The 6,606-nt window shown below is 43.1% G+C and overlaps 1 non-coding gene across 1 annotated transcript; it reads left to right on the top strand.

The window, feature by feature from the left end:
• The first annotated feature begins 5,020 nt into the window (after positions 1–5,020).
• Trnas-uga (transfer RNA serine (anticodon UGA)) lies at positions 5,021–5,095 on the top strand. Its single transcript has one exon. It is a non-coding gene; the product is annotated as a tRNA-Ser (tRNA).
• Positions 5,096–6,606: the final 1,511 nt, after the last annotated feature.

Here is a 6,606-nt window from a genome sequence, read left to right as displayed (position 1 = left end):
AATCAGTGCCAGTGAGGGTGGAGGTCTTCTGTTTCACGGGACTAATCGCTGTCAACCGACTTAGCGTGTCCGTCTGATAAACAGAGCTGCGATTCTGAGGAAAGTCACAGATCTTCTCCCAATCTCGAAGCCAGATGAAGAGTAGCATTTAACATTCCGTACACATTTTTGTATTTTCTGTTGTTTGAAAATAAATAATTTTACGGTACCTGCTTGTATTCATTCTAGTATAATATATGTTAACATATCGATGTCCTGTGTAAGCTAGAGTCGAATATCAGCACGACTGGATGTCCCATTTAATGTATATACGCATCTACATGGCTGCTCTGCAAATCACAGTTAAGTGCCCGGTAGTGGATTCACCGAACCACCTCAATAATAATTCTCTGTTATTCCACTCTCGAACAGCGCACGCAAAAAACGAAGAACTGTATCTTTTCGCGCGAGCTCTGATTTCCCTTATTTTATTAACATTATCGTTTCTCCCTATGTGAAGAGGAGAAAGATGGCGATTGAAATTTCGTTATACTGTCTCGCTGCAACGAGAAACGCCTTTGTTTTAATGATGTCCACTGCAAATCCTCTATAATATCCGTGACATTCTCTCCCCTATTTCTCCAAAACAGAGAACGCGTCCATCTTTAAACTTCCTCATTGTACTCCGTCAATACTATCTGGAAGGATCCCTTAAAGGGCAGCTTTACTCCAAAAGAGGACGGACAAGCGTGGTCTATCCAGCCTTTTAATACATCTTTGCATTTTCTAAGTGTTCTGCCAATAAAACGCAGTCTTCTTTTCGTTCTTGCCCGCATCTTTTTCTCAGTGTTCTTTCCTAATTAAGTTGTTCGTAATTGTAATACCCAGGTAACTAGTTGAATTTATGGGCTTCAGATTTGTCTGGTTTATCGTGTAACCAACAAATAACTGACTGCTTTTAGTACTCACGCGCATGACCTCACACTTTTCGTTATTTGGCGTCAGTTGCCAGTTTTCGCATCATACAATACAGCATAACCTGCAAACAGCCTAAGACGGCTAATCAGATTGTCTCATAAATCGTTTATACAGATGAGGAATAGCAGATGACTTCTTGGGGAACGCCAGAAATCACTTCTGTTTTACTTTATGAGTTTCAGTCAGTTACTGTGAACTGTGACCTGTCTGATAGGAAATGACGAATCCATTCGCATAACCGAAACGATATCCCATAAGTACGCAATTCGACTATAAGCCGCTTATGAGGTTGTGTGTCAAAAGCCTTCTGAAAATCTATCAATACGGACTCAATTTGAAATCCTTTGTCGATAGCACTCAACAATTCGTGTGAGTAAAGAGGTAGTTGTGTTACAGAAGAAAGATGTTTTCTAAGCCCATGTTGACTGAGTGTCAGTAAACCGTTCTCTTCGAGGTAATTCATATCGCTCGAACACAATATATGTTCCAAAACCTTGCTGCGTATCGACGTTAATGATATGGGATTCTACCTATTGTCTTTATTAAATATTGGTTTGACCGGTGCAACATTCCTGTCTTTGGGTACGGATCTTTCGTCGAGGGAGCGGTTATATATGATTGTTTACTATGGAGCTATTGCGTCAGCATACTCTGAAAAGAACTTAACTGGTACACTATCTGGACCGGAAGGCTCTTTTTTTATTCAGTGGTTTAATTTGCTTTACTACTCCGAAGACATCTACTTCTAAGTCACTCACGTTAACAGTTGTTCTTGATTCTAATTCTGAAATATTCACTTCGTCTTCTTTGCTGAAGGGATTTTGGAAGGCAACTCTGCTTTATCAGAACTAACATCTACAGTATTTCCATGGCTAGCTCACAGAGAAGGCATTAATTGTATCTTGCATCTAGCATACTTTACATACGACCAAAGTCTCTTTAGATTTTCTCAACTGAGGTATCAAAAATGTGAAATAAATTCTACCAAGTTTCGAGACGAAGTTTCGTTGTGGAAAGTGTTATAAGCATCTCGCTTTCAAGTCCGCGCTAAACTTCGAGCTTCCGTAAAAGATCGCCCATCTTGGGGGCTTTTGTGTTCCTTTAAATTTGGCACGCTTTTTTTCGTTGTTTCTGCAACTGTAATATGACCTGTTTTGTGTACCATGGGGAACAGCTCCGTTGTTTGTTAATTTATTTGATATAAATCTTTCGATTGCTGTCGATACTGTTTCTCTGAATTCAAGCCACATCTGGTCTACACTTACACTGTTAATTTGGAAGGAGTGGAGAGTATCTCTTAGGAATGCGTGAAGCGAATTTTTATCTGGTTTTTTTTGTATAGATTTGTTTTCCGTTTATTTTTGGTGGATGTGGGAGTTATGGTATTCAGTCTCGCTACGACAACCCTGGGTTCCCTAAACCCTGTCGTTTTTTTGATGCTCGTTATTAGCTCAGGATTATTTGTTGCTAAGAGGTCAAGCGCATTCTCACAACTGTTTACTGTTCGAGTGAGCTTATGAACTAATTACTCGAAATAATTTCCAGAGAATGCGTTTAGCACAATTTCGACTGATGTTTTTTATGCATACCTCCTTATTTAAACGTGCACTCCTGTAGGTGTAGGTTATCAATTTGAAGGGCTGTTTTAATTCATTTACGGGCACGATATTTCCGTTGTGGACAGAACATCAGACAATCACACATACACACGCCGTATGTACACGAAAACACCGGGGGTTTGCAAGGTAACGTCTACATCTACATCTATGTGATTACTCTGCTATTCACAATAAAGTGCCTGGCAGAGGGTTCAATGTACCACCTTCATGCTATCTCTCTACCGTTCCACCCTCGAACGGCACGCGTGAAACACTAGCGCTTAAGTTTTTCTGGGTGAACCCTGATTTTTCTTATTTTATCGTGATGATCATTTCTCCATTTGTAGGTGGGTACCAACAGAATATTTCCGCAATCGGAGGAGAAAACTGGCGACTGAAATTTCATGAGAAGATCCCGTCGCAACGAGAAACGCCTTTCTTTTAATGATGGCCACTCCAATTCACGTATCATGTCTGTGGCACTATCTCCCCTATTTCGCGATAATACAAAGCGAGCTGCCCTTCTTTGTACTTTTTCGATGTCATCCGTCAGTCCCACCTGATGCGGATCCCACACCGCACAGCAATACTCCAGGATAGGGCGGACAAGTGTGGTGTAAGCAGTCTCTTTAGTAGACCTGTTGCACCACTCACAGTATTACCTATATGATCGTTCCAGTTTAGGTTATCTGTAATTGTAAGCCCTAGGTATTTAGTTGAATTTACAGCCTTCAGATTTGTGTGACTTATCGCGTAATCGAAATTTAGCTGATTTATTTTAGTAGTCATGTGAAAAATTTCACACTTTTCCTTATTCAGGGTCAATTGCCACTTTTCGCACCATACAGATATATTGTCTAAATCATTTTGCAGGTTGTTTTGATCAGGCAACGGCCTTGCCGCGGTGGATACGCCGGTTCCCGTGAGATCACCGAAGTTAAGCGCTGTCGGGCGTGGTCGGCACTTGGCTGGGTGACCGCCATGCGCTGTTGCCATTTTTCGGGGTGCACTCAGCCTCGTGATGCCAATCGAGGAGCTTCTCGACCGAATAATAGCGGTTTCGTTCAAGAATACCATCATAACGACCGGGAGAGCGGTGTGCTGACCCCACGCCCCTCCTATCCGCATCCTCAGCTGAGGATGACACGGCGGTCGGGTGGTCCCGGTAGGCCACTCGTGGCCTAAAGACGGAGTGATATTGTCGTTTTGATGATCTGACGACTTTACAAGACGGTAAATGACAGCATCATCTGCAAACAATCTAAGACGGCTACTCAGATTGTCTCCTTTGTCGTTACATAGATCAGGAACAATAGAGGGCCTATAACACTTCCTTGTGTATCGCCGGATATTACTTCTGTTTTACTCGATGACTTTCCGTCCAATACTACGAACTGTGACCTCTCTGACAGGAAATCACGAATCCAGTCGCACAACTGAGGCGATACTCCTTAGGCACGCAGTTTGGTTAGAAGACGCTTGTGAGGAACGGTGTCGAAAGCCTTCTGGAAATCTAAAAGTATGAAATCAATTTGACATCCCCTGTCGATAGCGCTTATTACTTCATGAGTATAAAGAGTTAGTTGTGCTTCACAAGTACGATATTTTCTGAAACCCTGCTGATTATGTGTCAATAAATCGTTTTCTTCGAGATACTTAATAATGTTCGAATACAGTATATGTTCCAAAACCCTACTGCAAATCGACGTTAGTCATACAGGGCTGTAATTTCGGCCCAGGGGCTCAGACAGTAACTTCGTGTCGCCGCTAGCACCAGCAGCCAGTATCAGCGTTCTGCAAGACAAAAATCGCGGTCTGTATCGAAAGCAGTGAGGCCTGCCGGTGTGCCTCCGAGGTCAGACGTGTGTCGCTCTGGTAAGAGGTGCAGCTGGCGCGGTGCTGTGCGCCACCTCAGCCTTGTTCGCTAAGCGGTAGCTGTCCAGGAAAGGAACGTTCCACAAGTGGCCAACTGGAGGCTCCAAATGGACCTCTTACCTGCTCTCCGAGCGTGCGCACTACTCGAGCTGTTTGCTTCAACTGAAAAGCTGCGATTTCGCATAGGTGCAAAGTCGTATGGACGCAGAACGCAGAGAATCACTTTTGAATTGAAACTTCCTGGCAGATTAAAACTGTGTGCCGGACCGAGACTCGAACTCGGGACCTTTGCCTTTCGCGGGCAAGTGCTCTACCAACTGACCTACCCAAGCACGACTCACGCCCCGTCCTCACAGCTTTACTTCTGCCAGTATCTCGTCTCCTACCTTCCAAACTTTACAGAAGCTCTCCTGCGAACCTTGCAGAACTAGCACTCCTGGAAGAAAGGATATTGCGGAGACATGGCTTAGCCACAGCCTAAGGAATGTTTCCAGAATGAGATTTTCACTGTGCAGCGGAGTGTTGTAAGTTTGGAAGGTAGGAGACGAGATACTGGCAGAAGTAAAGCTGTGTGGACGGGGCGTGAGTCTTGCTTGGGTAGCTCAGTTGGTAGAGCACTTGCCCGTGAAAGGCAAAGGTCCCGAGTTCGAGTCTCGGTCCGGCACACAGTTTTAATCTGCCAGGAAGTTTCATATCAGCGTACACTCCGCTGCAGAGTGAAAATCTCATTCTGACACTTTTGAATTACTGCAGGTGCAAGGGAATTCATAACTTAGAATTGAGGTCCATTTGTTAGGCTAGAGAGCGGCAGATGTGTTAAATATCCCAATGGTACGTGTACCAGGAAGAGAAAAGTGAGCGAGGTGCATCTGACAGGATCTGATTTCAAATCCCCGAATTGTCATTCGGATATAGTTTTGAACATGGCTGCGTTCGACGGTTTACACAGTAAAATTAAAGTTCTAGCAGCCCTCGGTCGCAAAGAAGTCTTTTCACCTAGGTTTCGGCACTGCTATCAGTGCCTTCATCAGAAATAAAAGACTCAAATTGGCATATCGCGTATAAAACTAAATACGGAGCCATAAAGCTTTAGTCACAAAATTTTTAAAACAGAATTTTTAGAAGGCAAGCCAGTATGGGCTGCTCACACATCTCGAGCTATGGTAGCATCAAACTGATTAAGGCACTCATGGCAGTGTCGAAACCTAGGTCAAAAGCCTTCTTTTTTCCGAACGAGGGCTGCTATTGCTTTAATTTTATTCAGACGCAGCTTTTCCGTGGTTTACATAACTCGCTTAAGGCAGTTACCGGGACGCTCCATTATCGAACATTTTTTTAATTGATTTAATTTCCCATTATTCCTCAATCTGAGCTCGCGTGATCAGTCTCTCATATCCGACATACTGACCAGACATCCTAAACGCTACGGATCATGGCAGCCATATAGCTGCAGTATTTTTGACTTCCAAAAGCAATTGATTCAGTGCCACATCAAACTTTAGTAACGAATGAAATATGTGTCTCGACTGAGGATTTCTCGGAAGGATGGACGCAGTATGTCATTTTCGAATCATTGTCAGAAGTAGAACAAACTTCAGATGTGCCTCAGAGAAATGTGTTGGGACCATTGGTGTCCATGTTGCATATTAACGACTTGCTAGAAAACATAAACACATTAAGTGACGCTAGTAAGTATATAGGGTTGTCAGGAACAGTTGAAAAGTTTGCAAGGTTGTTGCAGGTTAGGTTGAGCTGAGACGTAAGTGTTAAGAAAAAAATCGATACGTCGCACTGTTTCCGATTAAATTAGCATCGAATTTAGACAGTCAGGTCGCAGCGCTGGAAAATTCGTGCAGCCAGCTATATACAGTGCCACCAAAGGAGTTGATCATTTGCTTTCCTCAAACCGAAAAAAACGTTACTTTTTCTCACTTACCTTAAATTTGTTGTTTCCGAAAAAGTGACATTTCAACTGGGGATGAGCATTTCATCAAGTGGTACATCACGGACTCACATATATCTGTGCATTAGCGCATTTTACCTAGTGCAAGGGCTTCATTTTGCACCCAGAACCACCTGATTAACTAACGGCAATGCTAGTTAAGTCGAAAACGGTGCAACGTATAGAATATTTTTGTTAAATGCATTAAAAGCTCTTCAGACAGTTTCCGACTGC

This window comes from Schistocerca serialis, chromosome 4, assembly GCF_023864345.2.
Source record: "Schistocerca serialis cubense isolate TAMUIC-IGC-003099 chromosome 4, iqSchSeri2.2, whole genome shotgun sequence".
Classification (NCBI taxonomy): Eukaryota; Metazoa; Arthropoda; class Insecta; order Orthoptera; family Acrididae; genus Schistocerca; species Schistocerca serialis.
This window is presented reverse-complemented; position numbering and strand designations above follow the sequence as displayed.